Source organism: Candoia aspera, chromosome 7 (genome assembly GCF_035149785.1).
Source record: "Candoia aspera isolate rCanAsp1 chromosome 7, rCanAsp1.hap2, whole genome shotgun sequence".
NCBI classification, from domain to species: domain Eukaryota; kingdom Metazoa; phylum Chordata; class Lepidosauria; order Squamata; family Boidae; genus Candoia; species Candoia aspera.
The window spans coordinates 44,778,533-44,795,282 of record NC_086159.1 but is presented as its reverse complement, the minus strand read 5'-3'; positions in this window follow the sequence as shown (position 1 = coordinate 44,795,282).

Below are 16,750 nucleotides of genomic sequence, written 5' to 3'. Positions count from 1 at the left end.
GGAAAATAATTAGTGGATTCCCTGGCTTTGTTTCCTTAACTAACGAGCCCCATCCACTCGCAAGGCAAGCCATCAATTGCTTTCTTTAAATGTGTGGTTGGGATGGGCAAGTATTTATTTATTTATTATTCAAATTTAGCCACTGAGGGTGGCTAAAAGAGGGACTCTGGGCACTATAGGTGAGTTGTTAGAAGAGCTGGTTTCATCACCGGTTAAGTTGCTTGACTAATTGGTTGCAGGCGTGGAAGTGCTCCATGCTTATTATTTGTCAGTTGGGCTACTTCTGAACATGTGTCCAGTGCCCTTCTAAAAGACCCCTAACCTTGTGTGGAAAAATAACCAGGTTAATAGGTCTCAGGTGTGGAGAAGAGGTATGGAGTGAAGTGGGCAAAACAGTTCTTGTCCCTGGCTAGAACTACAAGGGAATTGCCATGCTATCAGTGAGTATCTAGGCTAGTGTAACCTGGTAGTAGAAGTAGGCCAAATACTATAGGGATAGGTCAAACAATAAGACTCACTTCCCTGGTTTAAATCAACATTCTGTGGCACTCAATAAATGCTAGTCCTGTTTCTTAAGCATAAGTATAATGCTAGTGCACTGAATATATGTTTAAAAATTAGGTGTCACAGTCTCCTGAAAGTGTGCTAAAGCTATGTATATAAGAAGTCTGCATACAACCAGATGAGCATTTTGGAAGGTGACATTCAGGCATGATGCAAGCAAATGCCTCTGCAGAAACCAGGTGCTGGTCTTTGCTGTAACCCAGTCCACAAAGCCCACAGAGGACAATGCCAAGGGAGTGGAGGGCAGAAGCATTCTCACAGGAGTAAAATAGAAGTTGAGCAAATCCCAGCCTCCAACCACTTCATCAAGAAAGCATGCTAGATTCTATCCATGGCAAAACTGTGTCAGGAAAAGAGGAGGAAAAGTACTTTGGACCTGGAACAGATAAAGAAGTCTTTAAGCTCTGTCAGTGTGGGCTGGGGACAAGGCAAAGGCAACATCATGAAGACGTGGCATATCCATGCAGTCATGGGGAGAATATGAGGAAGAGTCCTATATATAACTACCATAGTGCTGGAATTTGTAACAGTAGAATAAGCATCTGACATTTTAGTCTTTAAAACAAGCAAACAAAAACACAAAACACAAAAAAGGAAGGTAAGAGAGAAAAGCTTACATCCCATGCTTCCTTCTAGGAGTAACAGAATTTTACTGAATATAGAACACCAATAATGTGATTGCTTTTAATATGCATGACCCAAAAAAGATATTCTGAGTTCAAAATAACAGTTTTTATTGTAAGTCTCTCATCTGAATCTTGTACATTCACTTCCGGTGAAGATTAGGAGCTTTGTAGTATGACAAATCCACTGAAGGATCTATCATGCCTAAATGGCTGCACTGGCTCGAGCGCCAGGTAACCGTACAATTCCCAACTCCTATATCACAAGAGTGAATTCATTTGATTCTTCTATAGCCAAAATAGCATCGTTCGCACGCAACAGGGAAGCATCTACTTCAACTTAGACCACACTGAATGCAGATGAACATTTGCAGAGATCTATGGCTACTGTGACAGATTGTGCAATGGTTGTGAAAGGAATGGAAGGGAGATTAGACAAAGCAGTCAAGAGACAGAGGACGAGTCCTTTGGCAGCTTCCTGTATTTCATAAATGGCAACTTAGCTCAGCTGGCAAGCAACTTGGGCAGGAGCATTTCAAGATATGGTACCCCTCATAGATCTCCAGTATGGCTCACATATTAGCTATATAGTCAATGCTTCTATTTCCCTTAATTTTGGGAACTATTATTTAGCAAGAAAACTTTTATTAACTTCTTAGAACTACAAATCCTCACTGCTTCCTGACTTGCCTTGACTGACTGCTAATCCAATTTAGCCTGTAGTTTGATCATTCACTTAGCTGAACCCACTTAGCTGAACTGTCACAAACTTATAGTTTGGGAGCAAGACAAAATTTACTAATACAGCTACATCTACACAAGAGAGTGTGTAGCGAAGTACTACACCTGTCAAGCAAATATACATTTACCAAAAGTTATTTGGAGTTTAATTGACTGTTTCCTTGTATACCGTTAAGCAAATCTTAAATCTATTCAGGGGTCTATTGTCCCTATATTTCCCCAAAAGGCAAATGAAATGTTAATAAAAATCCCTACTGCATCTATTTTAATTAATATCTTAAAAATATCATTAAAAATAAACTCAATCAGCTGTTGCAGCAAATATCTGGTTAATCGACAGCATAAAGCAGAAGCATCTGATTTGGCACCTTCTATCATGCTGTGCTTCAATTTAAGCAATACAAATGCTTTAACAGATCCACCTATCATTGCCTCTCAGACCTCCATGACATTTAGAGACTCTCTAGTTCCATTAATTTGTGACATTTTTATCAACTTAAACAGTAACATGGCAGGTTTTATAACTAACACAGCCTGAAAGGTGCAAGGATGTCAGCAACATCAATTACAAAAAAAAAAAAAAAAATTACAACTCCTGCTATCATTTCAGAGGTAATTTAATGAGCTGTAATTATTAGCCTAGATTCATTAGATTCATGTTCTCATGACCTCTTCATATTGGATTATAGTAATTCTTGGCTGGCAGGCAAGCTGGCTGGCATAGCTTTGTACTGTCTGCAGCTGACTCTACCAGGTAACAATAACAGAAATGGTGCTGAAGCAAATTGTATCTCCCATCTCTTTCCTATTGTTTGATGGATTGACTTTGTATCATATACTATAATTAAGTTACTATGGTTTCCCTGGTCAGGCATCTTTCTCATTCTCTCTGTCTCCCACTAGCCCCCACCACCAAGTCAGGCTTATGGCAAGAAAGGTACACTTGTTACTGGCTGAGAAAGAGAAGCAGAAAGGCAAATAAGGTCAATAAAAAGCTTCTGAATTGGGTGGAAAAACATGCATGGGTAGAGAGACCAAAACCTCCAGGAAACAAGATGTGGTTCTAAAAATCCAAAGAGCTGACCCTCAAATAAAGAGCAGGGCCATCTCTCTACTGAAACATTTTTCAGCATTAGGTTCTTCTTCAGGAGTGTCTACAGGGTATCGTGAAAAAAAAGTCAGAATGTCAGCCACAATGGATAGAATTTTGATGGTACCATTGTAGCAGCCATACTGACTTTTTTTTTTTACTGTAGACACCTGTGAAGTCTTTCTGGATGTTCCCTCCAGATATACATATATCTATTAAAACCATAAACAATAAAAGCCTGGCACCAAAGTTAAGCTTCCACATGCAGTCCATCATTAAATCCTCTCATCCACCTCACACTATGCCAGTGCTTGGTGGAAAAGCCAGGTCTTAAGTGCTTTTCAGAAGGCTAGGAGGGTGGGGGCCTGCCAAACTTCAAGGGAAAGGGTGTTTCATAGGGCAGGGGCTGCCACGGAAAAGGCAAACTTCCTAGATCCTATAAGATGGCAATGTTTAAGGGAAGGGACTAGGAGCATGCCCACCCTATCTGACCTGGTAGGATGGGTAGATGTCCTTAGGGAGAGGTGGTCCTGCAGATAACCTGGCCCTGTGCCATGTAGGGCTTTGAAGATCAGAAGGTTAGAGCAGAGGTTTTACCATAGAGGGAATTGCAGAAGCAGTGACAAAATGTGACATATCTCCTTGGTAGTGTGTTCTCATGAAAGAATCCTGGGAACAGAGGTAAGCAATTGCCAAAAGCAGATACTTTGAGTCATGGGTGAACTTAGCTGTGTTGGTCCCATCTTGAATTGAAGTAGTTGGAAAGGTGGCTATGTCTTAAATGGAAGTGTTTTTATCAAGCTGCAAGGGTAAAGGTAGATATGCCTACATTTGGAAAGCTGTGGTTCCTTAACATGGTGCACGAACCATCCTTTAATGGGGCTTGCAACACAAGAAACAAAGCAGAAGCCTGCACTCTCACTTTTGGAGAATTGTATAACTTGGTTTGTCATGATTAGCCTGCAGTGAAACACAGAATGCACAAGATAGAGGCTGAATTTTAGAAAATATTGTTTGATTTTTCAAATGTCAACAGGTAGAAGAACTTGCTTATGTAGAAACCATTTTTAGGAGTAAAGTAAAAAAAATAAATTCTTCCTTTAAATTAAATATGTTGAAAATGGCTTTAACTCATGCACAATAACTCATTTTAATTAAATGCACATTCTTAAATAGGTTCTTAATGGAGAATCAATGGCCCATTAATTTTCAACACACTGACCCAAGAACCTTTGGGAGGTCACCTGATAACTGGAATTTTGGAAGCCCAATGTAATACATAGGCTCACAGGTTCACTATCTTATTAAAAGGAGAAATAACCACTTTTCAATATTCATTTATTTATTTTCCATCATTTGTATATTGCCACAATTGCTCATCTTTGGACATTTCACAAACCAAAGTCATAAAACCAGAAGTCTACATTATTACCTTCATTAAAAAGATTTAAGATTGTATGTATGATCTAGGCAGAGTCTATTAAGTTGCAGTGACATAAAAACAATAAACCATTCATTCTTGATCTTTATCTCCACTGATATCTTATCTCTAGGGAAGTCTATATATTCAAAATACCTAGATTTTTTTTCCACAATCAGAACCTTAAATGTCCATAAGACAGTTTATATAAGAACATGTTTCATATAATAAAAATTAATAGTGTCAGATTCCCCAATTGTATAAAAAGTGTTACTCCCTCCTATTTTCACTGCCATCAAGCCATTCAGAGGCTGAGCCACTGCCCAGGGCACAGAAGCACGTGACCTCATCACCCTGTGCTCAGAGGAGCTTGCATACATTTTTCTTGCAACCCACACATGCTTAGCACTTCCTTATTTTTTACACAACTCAGATGATTCAAATATCTATTATTCAGGCACATTCACCATGACAACTCTTTACTGTATGTTGGTGGCCATGAAAACAAATCCGAAGGCCTTTCTGACTCACATGAGCAGTCCCTGAAGAAATTTGATTTTATTGAATTCTACTTCTAACTCCACCAGAAGGCAAAACTTTATTTATAGTATCATTTATATTATAACGTTTTGTCCTGCTTTTCAGTCCTTAAAAGGAATGCTTAAAATAAGTGCTGCAACAATAACTACAACCAGCATACTGAAAGTAACTGGATAAAGTAAAGAATGAAACCATCTTTCCTTAACCTGGATCCTTCCAGATCAGTGGGCTTCAGATTGGAGAATTCTTAGTAAGGATCATGCTGTCTAGCAATTTCTGGAAGTTGAAGTCTGCATATTTGGAAGGTGCCTAAAACAGGTCAGTTTTGCCATTTCTGCAAATTCTGACATTTTTACAATTCATTCTTCCACTGTGAGAATTTCATTATTCTTCCATCATTGTGCATAAAATAATCTTGCTGCAGTTACCATATACAAAATCAATCTGCCATGAGCCTTTTCTAACTCATTGTCCATAAATCCCAATTTTTAAAAAAATCTGGTTTCTTTGCAGTATTAATCTTTAGAATCCTTTGCATCATTGCAAGAATTTGTATCCAAAATTTCTAGCTTTCTCACAAGTCTTCCATGCATGATAAAATGTCCCCTCAGGCTTTTCACATTTCCAAAAGATTTGAAATACCTTTGTACATTTTTGATAATTTCCTGGGTGTCATATACCAACAATACATCATTTTATAAATGTTTTCTCTTAAATTATGACACAATATAAATTTAATACCAGTTACCCACTTTCTCTCCCATCTCTATGTTATATCTGGTTAGTAGACCATTTTGTCATGCAATCTTTAACCTGTTCTTCTGTTTTGAATCTTAAAAAAAGTTTAAGCATTTTTGTTATTACAGTACATATTCATCATTTGTACATAGTTCAATTTCAAATCCATTTAGTGTTTTTCCATTCCAATGTCTTTTTATCCATATTAAACCGTTCTTTTAACTGCACATATGAAAGCCATTGAAAACCATGTCCTTCTCCAGTCAATTGTTCCGGAAGCTCTTCTGTTTTTGAAGCAAACATTTGATATTCAAATTTTGCTCCTGCTGTGGTTTTTGTGATTCCATCCAATTTCCAGAACAGTGAAAGGGAGCATGGACAGGGGATAGTAGGAAGCAATATTAAAGAATGAACATATAATATGGAAATAATAATAGTAAGGCTGAAAAAATAGCATCTAAAAGTAGGTGCTAGCTCTTGGCATGATGAATTGAATATATAAATACTAATACATTTCAGTGAAATAGCTACAGCAGTTGTTGGCTTATGAGAAGGGATTAAATAGGAATGAACAGATCACTAATTCAAAACTAAATTGGGTTTGCCTGTGTTCCTTCCTAAATCCATTTTTTCTTATTTTCTGACCATAGGCTATGCTGGTTCAGAATTATAGGAATTGTAATCCAAAACATATGGCAGCAGCAAGTTGCTTTCTTTTGATAAGTCTCTTCTCACCTAGTTTATTTTTATTATTTTATTTATTTTCTATCCTGTTTATTTTTATAAATAACTCAAGGCAGCAAACATACCTAGTACTCCCTCCTCCTATTTTCCCCACAACAACAACCCTGTGGAGGTGAGTTGGGCTGAGAGAGACTGACTGCCCAAGGTCACCTAGCTGGCTCTCATGGTTAAGGTGGGACTAGAACTCTCAGTCTCCTGGTTTCTAGCCCACTGCCTTAACCACTAGACCAGAAATTTGCATATAAATGCATGTTTAAATATTCACTGTTGTATGCATTTCCCCCTAAAAAAAGCACTTTAGGGCTAATGTATCTGCATTTCTGATATTGTTTTTGATATATGAACTGTATTTCAACTGATAGAAGTATGAAATCCAATCAGCCTAGACAGTCTAAATCAGTTCACTTAAAATTACAGATTGATTAAGTCTTCAAGTATTTCTAGGGACAACTGTCAATAAATAATCCTCAGAACAATGAGCCTTAGCCCGGTACTCAAAATAAGCTATATTCAAATAATAATAATAATAATAATAATAATAAGCATGTCCAATATAGGTACCTTGTTCTTTGTCTTACTACTGCAAGAAAAAGGCTGCAGGTCTTTTTCCTTTTTAGCTTACTTAAGCTTACATGAAACTTCCCACTTCCTATAGCATGTTTTGAATCAAAACTGAGATGAAAGAATGCCAGAAGAAAAGAATATTCATGGGTGTTCTCCATCACTCTCTTAGACCCTTTTCATCCCTAATTACAGTTTGCTATCAAAGAAACAAGGACCATGGCTATGTCTTCCAGAAACAGTTTGAGAAAAGCTATCATGATCCTACAAACTTTTTATTGATGTGTTTACTATATAACTTCCAGTGGAGACATTGCAAAGCAGACTGGGGTACAAAGTATTCATGCACATGAAAATAAATGGTGAATTAGCAAATAATTAGCAAGTAATAGGGAACAGATCCATTAAGTGTGTCCAAAGAAATCTGCAAATGTGCCAAGCTGTCCAGTATCACGCAGACTATTCCTTAACTGCGCCTCTAACAACTCTTCATATTTTATTGTTAGGGCAATGGTGTATATTAATAGATTATAGAAGGAAACATTTTTAAAAAGTGTTAAATTTAACCTGAAGAATCTTTAGACAGCTTAGTCATATTTATCAAAGAATTTCCAATAATACTGCAGAGAATCGATATGGCTGTTTGGTTTTTCATAGCTCGTCCATTGCTATTATACTATTTCCACATGCTGAGAAAAGTTTTTTATAATCAGGTATCAAGATAAGTATTCCATGCCAAAATGGAATTGAATGATGACTATATTTAGAACAAGTGTTTGTATAAGAATAGTTGGCATATTGATGTATACATGTATTTGATTATTGGTAGTTGTAATAGTTAAATGCGTAATTAGCTGAAGCAACAATCTTGTTCAAGAATTGCTGATTTTAAATTATGTTAAAGTTGAGGCATTTTCTCTCTGTTTTCTATGTGAAAAGAAAATTGGTTCTTGTGCCTTCCTATGTAATAAAGTGGAATTAATTATACTTACTGCTGACAGGCTGATATGGTAAAACAAGGAAAGATCCATAATCAGGAGAACTGGAAAGGCTGATAACTGAGCATTTTATTGCAGAGAAAGAAAGAGTGCATTTTTCACTTATTATTATAATAATCCCTAAGCAGTGTGGTAGCATGGAACATTCACAAGGAAATTGTCTTATGTAGCTTCTAAGAACAGGGATAGCTTGGTAGCTTGCATGATAAATGAGGGCTAGACAGCCTAGGAAATAGAAACTTGGAGAAAGCATTCAGAATACATGTGACATGACCAAAGGGTATCTAGAATAGCATCCTATTTCCTTTATTACTCAGTTTGATGCCTTTATGACATTCACAACTGGGACATGAGAGCAATCATCCTGATTTTTAGAGGGATCCTGCCTCATATCTTTAGGTGGCATATATTCCTCATGATTACTGTAGCCTTAGACTTCATAAATTTGTCTAATGTATTTGTTACATCTTAAGTTAAAAAGTTCAAATGAGAGATTTTTTTAGGGGGCAAAAACTTTGCTAACTTGTCTCCCAATGTCACTCTGCCTGAAGAACTGAAGATGGAATGCCAATGATAGGCTGGACATCCAAGTTGTGGAGACTGCTGTACAAAGAGCATGGAATATGGAATCAAAGAGAACTCCTACAAAATGTATTGCTAGCAGTCAAGGGGCTCTTCTTCACAGAGATGTGAATGTGCACTCTTCCAGTACTTGAGTCAGCAAAAAAGTATGGTGACATAATATGCAGTGGTCTGACAGCTGAACTCTAATCTGCCACAGTAATGAGGCTTGTGAGTGGTCACGCACTTATAGCTTTATTAGAGGATGCTTTAATGATAAAGAATGGTGAATTCCCCTGGCTTCACTTCCCCTCCCACCCAGTGGCACCCCCAAATTACCACCAATGGTTCTCCTTAACTTGCAGTGAAGCAGGCTTGGATAAGTGTGTGCGGGTGATTGCAATAGAGGCTTTAGCTACCTTTCAAGTTGCCTGAATGACAGACATGAAAGTTCTCCATGCTGGTGACTTACCACTCTAACTAGTTTAGAACATGGATCTACCAGTTGGTGGAGTTGAGGAGTGATAAAGGGGGTAGTTGGAGGGAATTCACAAAGTGGATTTTGCTGGTCACTGACCAAATAAATACATACTTGACCTACTTGTCTTGACCACATAATGGATCAAAAGAAATCCCTTCCACTTCATCCCAGGCCCATTCTCTGCCCTTCCAACTTGTCAGCCACTCTATTTTGGGAAATAAGTCTACCAATCTTCCAGAAGATCAGAATAACCTGAGTTCAGAAACATTCTGAATAACAGGTCACAAGCACTGAGGAAATGTTATGAAGAACACTGTGGACACCATCCCTCATCAGAACATGTGACTTATCATATAAGCTAGAAGGAGAAAAGAGCAAAATCTTCATCAATTTTAGCAAGATTCAATTTTTTCCAAATCGATAAGTGCTGCAAGGGAAAGCAGTGCAAGCAGCGAGTAGCTAGCAGTATTCAGAAGTATCCCATGGAATGTGCAAAATGGCCCTGGAATTGGCAAAACAGCATCTCCCTTTCTAATGCTATCTGTAATGAACTCATTTCAGACAGGACCACCAAGACACATTGGGCAAAACCTGGCTCTCTTTCCCAGGTTAAGCTGACCTCCTGTAGGGAAAGTGCTAATTCTGTTCTTTAATCACAGGTCTGCCACTATTTCAAAAGAACACTAAACACATGTTTTTTAAAAAATCTAACGTTCCTCCAGAAAGCTGCTGAACTCATATATATAAAATCCACGTACTGCCAGAATGTGGTCAGGTGAAGTGCTGGTCAGCTGTTACTCAGGCAGATACCTCTACAAAAGCCAGATGCCCCATTTCTCCTGCAGTCCAAACCAAATTGTTGCCAATAGCCAGACACAAGGGGGCATGCATGCAGCAGTGCAAGCTGTCCAAAGCTTGCTTTGCAGATCCCAGCCCCTGACTGCGTCACCATCAAGACCACCATCTGACTATTGTAGAGTGTCCATACAGCAAGACTTTTGTTGTGAACAGAAGATGAGCACTACTTTTGAAGTGGAATATTTAAAGATAAATGTAAGCTGCCTTATGGTGGGTTGGGGATAAGAGGAAAGTTGCATCAGATGTCCTCTATCACACAGTTAGTTGAGCATTTTCATCCTATAGTTAGTGGAATGTGAGGGTAAGCCCCCTGTCACCAATATGGATCAAGGTAAGTTTTCCACCCTGGGGATTGGGGATATTGTAGAGCTAGAGGATAAGTTGTATAACTGGGAAGAGGCATTGTGACTTCAGATGATTAAGCCTCCTGAGCCCAAAGAAAATCTGAGACATATTTAGCTTTTCAGAGTATGGAAGTGATAAATTGAGTCTGTGGAGTTTTTTCCACATAATTTGCTTAATTATGCATTATTTGAAGATGTATTATCTTATATCTCTTACCATTAAGCTTCATTGGATCATCCTGGTACCATTTATATGAAAAAAGAAACAAATCTTCCCTTTCTAAACTTTCTCCAGAACATCTATAATTGTATAATAACTGTATACACCTCTCTTGTGTCCCTTCTTGTCTTTTTTTCCTAAACTAAACAGCTCCCCAAGTTGCAGGTTTTCCTATATATCATGTGAGAAATCATAAGTGAGGAAGAATCAGGGTTGATGAAAAATGTAGAAGAGATAGTGGTATAAAGAAATATCATAGTTCTTATGTTTAGGACTTTTTGTTGTAGGGAATGGCACTGAGAAAGAATTGTTAAGTGGAAGAACGGAAAAATACATACTGTCTATTGTACTTTCCTAAATGCCACTTTTCAATAAATTTGTAAATGTGGACTATGCCACTGTATCATGTTTTCATTCAGCTGCAACAAAAGAGACTTTTTATGAGATAAACCAAACCAAACAAACTTTTAAAAATAGTAGTAAGAATTAAAAAAAAAAGGTTTGTGACTGAATATCTTATTCTCTTCTTCTACTATAAACAAGGCTTGACTAATATTGTAAAAAGTAACAGAATTGCTATCCTTTTTAAATGTAGATTTTCTTTTTGCACTTAGAGAAAAGCAAACAGTAGGCCCAAAGTTTTTCAGTTTTGAAATTCCTATGTATGAATAAGGGGCAAATTTCTATATATACAAAAATCTTCTCCTTCAGAGATTATGTAACAGCTGACACATTACTCTGATATATTTAATTCTAGATACAGTCTGAAAGCAGCTCTCATGCTACTGTAGATAAAAGCTGAAAGAGTCAGCAACTGTACAGTAATGCTAAATTAAATGGCTAATCATTTGTAATCCTCTTATAATACCAAATCAATATTTGACATGTCCTTATCTTGGAGGCCAAGCTCGCATGAATAATATCTGCTTTTCAGGGCCAAGTGAAGATCTGGCATTCTCTTCTGTGACTTGGCATTTATAACTTGAGTATTCTTTCTCTCCCTTAAATGCCTCTTTATCAGTTTTATTATGATTTTTGTGTCTTTTAAATACAATTATTTATTTAACTTGATTTTAGACTTTTATCTTTTTGGGGGGATGGGATTATAACACTTCTAAATTTCCCAGCTAGTGGTGAGCTACCAAATTCCTTCCAACCATCCATCCATCCATCCATCCATCCACCTGAAATTACAGTTTGGTGTAGTGGTTAAGGCATCAGGCTAGAAACTGGGAAACCTTGAGTCCCAGTCCTGCCTTGGGCCCAAAGCCAGTTGGGTGACCTTGGGCCAGTCACTGTCTCTCAGCCCTAGGAATAAGGCAATGGCAAACCGCTTCTGAAAAACCTTGCCAAGAAAACTGCAGGGACTTGTCCAGGTAGTCTCTGAGAATTGGACATGATTGAATGGATTATACACACACTATGTTTGGAGGGGAAGTACTTCCGTACACTGAGACTGAGAGAACTGAAATGCACAGAATCTCAATAGTGATAATTAAATCCTGACAGTGACCGTTCATGAGCTGAATTAGATGGGCCAATAGACTCGCACTATAATACAGCAACCTTTATTCCAAATTGTTCTGAATAGTTATGAATTTTCATGCAAACTTTTGCTATGGCTGACTCAAATAAAATATACACCCGTTTTATGCCATAAACCTAAGAGTGGGGTTAAAGACATGACTGCTCTGTTTTTGCAGAAGAAAAAGGACAACACTGTCATGAATTTGTCAGGTTGTGTTATACACCATGGTTGAAAAGATATGTCAGGCAAGTTAACAGCTACACAAATACTATTTATTCTACCCTACTTCCAAAATTCCATTTAAGCATTTTTTCCCCCAAGTTGCATGTTAAAGAGAAAAAAAAATGTTCACTATTTCTGGAGAGAATGTGACCTTGAGATTTCTGGTTACTGTCAATTGTAATCAGAAGCATTGGGCTAAATTGCATGGTCTACTGCCACTAATTTTCACATTAATCCAGTATCAACATCTCCTCCACAAATGGTTCTCCTTTGCCTCACAACAAAGCAAGGGTTGTCAGGTAACACCTAGATGCAGTAGCATCTGATTTAACCCAACAATAAAGAAAGCAACAAATGAATGTAACACTGTTCGGTTTTTTCATGGTAAACAAAAAAGGATTAACTTCAATTTACTTTCTATACTGATTAAACATTCAAAAGTATCCATCTTAGACTGTATTACAATAGCATGCTGGCAGAGGCTGTGTGTTTAAATACCACCCCATAAAAATAAATAAATAAATAAATACCACCCCACCCACCCCAAAAAAACTGACTAGGGAAAATGTTATCAAGGCTTAGCCTAGCTATAACCTTATAAGACCAGAGCTGGTTTGGAGATGTCACTCTGAATTTTGATTGGTGGCTTCTGAAGACATTTTTTTCTATAGGGCAGCACTTCCTCCTTTCATTTATCCATTTATTGGTGCCTGAAGGAGGCTGATTCACTGTACTTCTTATCTGAGAAAATGCCCACACCTGCCTACTCTCCATTCTAACCTTCAAAATCTACCATCAATTCTAAGGCTACAAGCTTTGGGCAGCAAAACCCCATATGACCACTCAATGGTAAGAAGGAGTTAAGAGTTTCCTGTGTTTATTTTCTGCCATCTTCTGATTATTGGACTTTTGCAGGCCAGATCTGATAGTCCTAAATTCTCACAGTTCTTGTCCTAGATTAAGAAAGATTACGAAGACACTTACATTTTCACTGTGGATGAAATATATTTTCCTTGTAACTTTTTGTATTAAGTCATCAACCCTAAAAAATAAAGCATGAAAAAGGAGAAACATTTCCTAAAGCAGCCTTCCCTGATTGTCTCCCTTCCAAAAGTGTTAGGCAGAAATTCCCATCATCTGCAGCTGGCATCATCATTTGCCTGCTGACCAGTGGAAGTTGTAGCTCCATCTATCTGGGAGACACCAATTGAGAAGCACTGCCTTAAGGCATCAGTTTTCCCCACATCTTCAGCTATATGCAGTCACTTTCATGCAAGGCTGTTATAGAAAACTTGTCTTTTCTTAAGAGGATTTTCATCTTGGAATATGTATTAAATAAAATCAGAGTTGATATACTCTGGACCATAGCAAACTTCAAAACTGCCGCAGACGTTTCTGCAAATGTACAGTTCATATCATTCAGGTATAACTTCAGTGGGTTATTCAATAGGATGTTCTGGGAATGCAGAAAACTGTTATCTCTTTTTTCCATTCAATTAACTACTTTTGATTAAGGCACTTAGTCATTCAAAAATATATTCAGATTTGTTTGAATCGCATCATAGCCCTGTCTGCTAAAAATAAGTTAGTCATTTTCTTCCATAAAAACAAGCAACTGTGATACTTCAAAAAGAAAAAAGAAAAGAAAAATGCTATTCATGCCAAGAGGGCAAATTTTTTGATCACCATAAGTTTGACTCATACAAATTATCATGGAGGAAAATATGACAGGTACATTTTCAAATAGAAATTTATCCTATTATTCATTCTTGAGTTGTCTTGTAATCTCTGCTTATTGGGATATGCTTATTTGTCAAAAAATCTATTTCAGAGCAGTGAAAATACTAAAATGAGTTGCATTAAGATTTAGTTGAGCTCAGCTACTTCTGTTATGGTTGACTAACTTGCCTTATTAATTTCAACCAGTTGACTTTGAGCATAATTAAATTCTGGATCAAGTCCACTAAGAGGAATCAAGACAATCACAACAGCTGAAAAATTAAGCTTTATGATCTATAGTTCTGTAGATGAATTGTTTTTACAGAGCCAGTTGGGTAATCTCTGAGCACAGACAAGTGAAAGCTGAGCAAAAATGACCAGTTTCTGTGGACAGTATAGCCTGCCTCCCTGTCTTTCTATGTAAAAATTTTGCAGGTGGAGAATAGAATCTAAAAATCTATTAAGATTTGGCCTTACATTTTCCTGAATTGCATTCTTATGCATATATGATGTGGATGCAGATAGAAACTGCTCATATTCATCCATTCATAAAACACGACTTTTCTGTCTACAAACCATGATGTTGTCTCTAAAAGCAAGTTTGTGAACTCTTTAGAATATATAGTGTTTTTCCCCCCAATGCAACTTGGGGAGATATTGTTTGAAGGTGGAGATAAAAGTTATCTGGGCATATACAAAAGCTATTGGATATATCTTGTGTTTGTATGAGTGTGTGCGTGCTTGTGTATTTTGTAGCCAATCTGCAAATATAAGCTGTTTTTCAAAAGTATAACTTAAAAAAATATATACAGTATAATCTAGCTTGTTCTAGAATAGAGTAATTCAGAAATTGAAATTAGCAATTTTTCATATCTTTGTTTATCAGATGACCAAAATAACTTTTGGGAGGGGAGATGTTTCAGATTTTGACTTTTTGTTTTAAGAAAATGATCTTTTACAATGACCTTTTAAAAACTCTTTTAAAATATTGCTAAACTGCAATGGCTCATTTTTATGTAGTTTAAAAGTACTGTATCCTGTTTACCGATAAAAAAGAACTACATTAGTAGTGAAAACCAACAATAAATAATCCAGCTCAGACAAAATCTCTTCATCAGTGAAATATAATCAAAAGCAATGGGAATGCTTTTTCCTTCTGTTATGTCTGAAAACTATTATACAGCCTAGCTGGAATTTGGCTTGGTCATCATCAATGAATAGGCAGCTTATTTTGAGATAATTATTTTCTAAATTGTAAAAATGATTATTCTTAAATGTGCCCAGATACCAAAAGAAAGAAATTACTATGAAACACTTGTTTATTTTTCTACTTTTCATTCTTGTATGTGGGTAAAATTATAGCTTCTAACAAATTTAAGGCTGGTAGACATGAATATCTAAATGCGTTGAATATTATGTATTTATTTATAGCATCAATGTCCTGTTTTCCAGTCTGAAGCCATCAGATCAGTTAAAACTGAAATTACTACATTCTACAATAAAATTCAAGGTATAAAACAGTATAACAATAAGATCAAATTAATAAATAATTATTAGAGCAGCTGGTCAGAAGGTACATGGGGAAATTCAAGAACTGCATGGGCAAATAGAAAGGTTTTTAATTTATGGTGGAAGCACTGAAAAGAGGGTCACATTCCACATGGTTGGGACCACTGTAGAAAATGCTTGCCTCCATACAGAATAAGTTGGGTATCAGCAGACTGTGTTACAATCATCAAGACATTCTAGTCAGAATGAGTGGCTTAGGAAAGTCCTCAGATAGTCTGCTTTCCATAGTAATGCAACACATGTAGGGCTGTGCACTGCCATGAACTCAACCATGAACTCAACAATGATTGGGACAATTCAGAATTTTTAACTCATTCTTGCTGAAACAGAGGAGTTTAATTTTGTGGAGTTTTTGTTGCTCTCTGAGCTTGGTTCTTTGCTTGCAGACATTTTATGACCCAACTAGGTAACATCATCAGTGCTAGTGGTGTGGGATTTACTCCCTGTTCATATACAGTAGCTTGCCCTGCCAGTTTTAGTGGGGGTGTACACAAAAGTAGCCACAATTGTGCCATTTAATGAACTGTTCAAGGACCTCACTCAGTATAGACATCAAGGTGACAAGTCTGGTTTTCCTCATCCTTCTTCTAGAAGATGGGGATGACATTTACTCTCCAGTCTTCTGCAACCTTGCCAGACCTCCAGGAGTTTTCAAATATTGCTGAGAATAGTTCTGCAATCACCTACACTAGTTTCTTTAGTATTTTGGAATATAATCTGTCTATCCTTGGATACTTAAATTATTTTAATCAGCTAAATTCTCTCTTCCCTCTCCTTGTATATCCTAAGTCTCAGCTCGCTTCTTCCCTGGGGGCATAAAAGTGACCAAATAGGGTTCCATTTCCTTTCTAGGAGAAGTTAGACACAAAACAGACATTAACTGATGCCTTTTCAAAATCACCAAAGTACCAAATCAACATTTCCTCTTTGTCCTATGTCCCCTTTGGCTTTCCTTTTGTTTCTACCATATGCAAAGAACCCTTTTAAAAATAGATTTTGATAACTTTCACAAGCCTTAGCTTGCTCTGAGCTTTTATTTTTCTGACACAGTTCCTACACTTTCTGGAAATCAGGAGTCTGGTAGCACCATTTCTAACATGATTGATTAAAGTTGGAAAAGATGCTGTCTGACTCCTGATTATTTGCTACTATAGACCAGCATTTCTCAACCTTGGCAACTTTAAGATGTATGGACTTCAACTCCAAGAATTCCCCAGCCTTCCATTCTT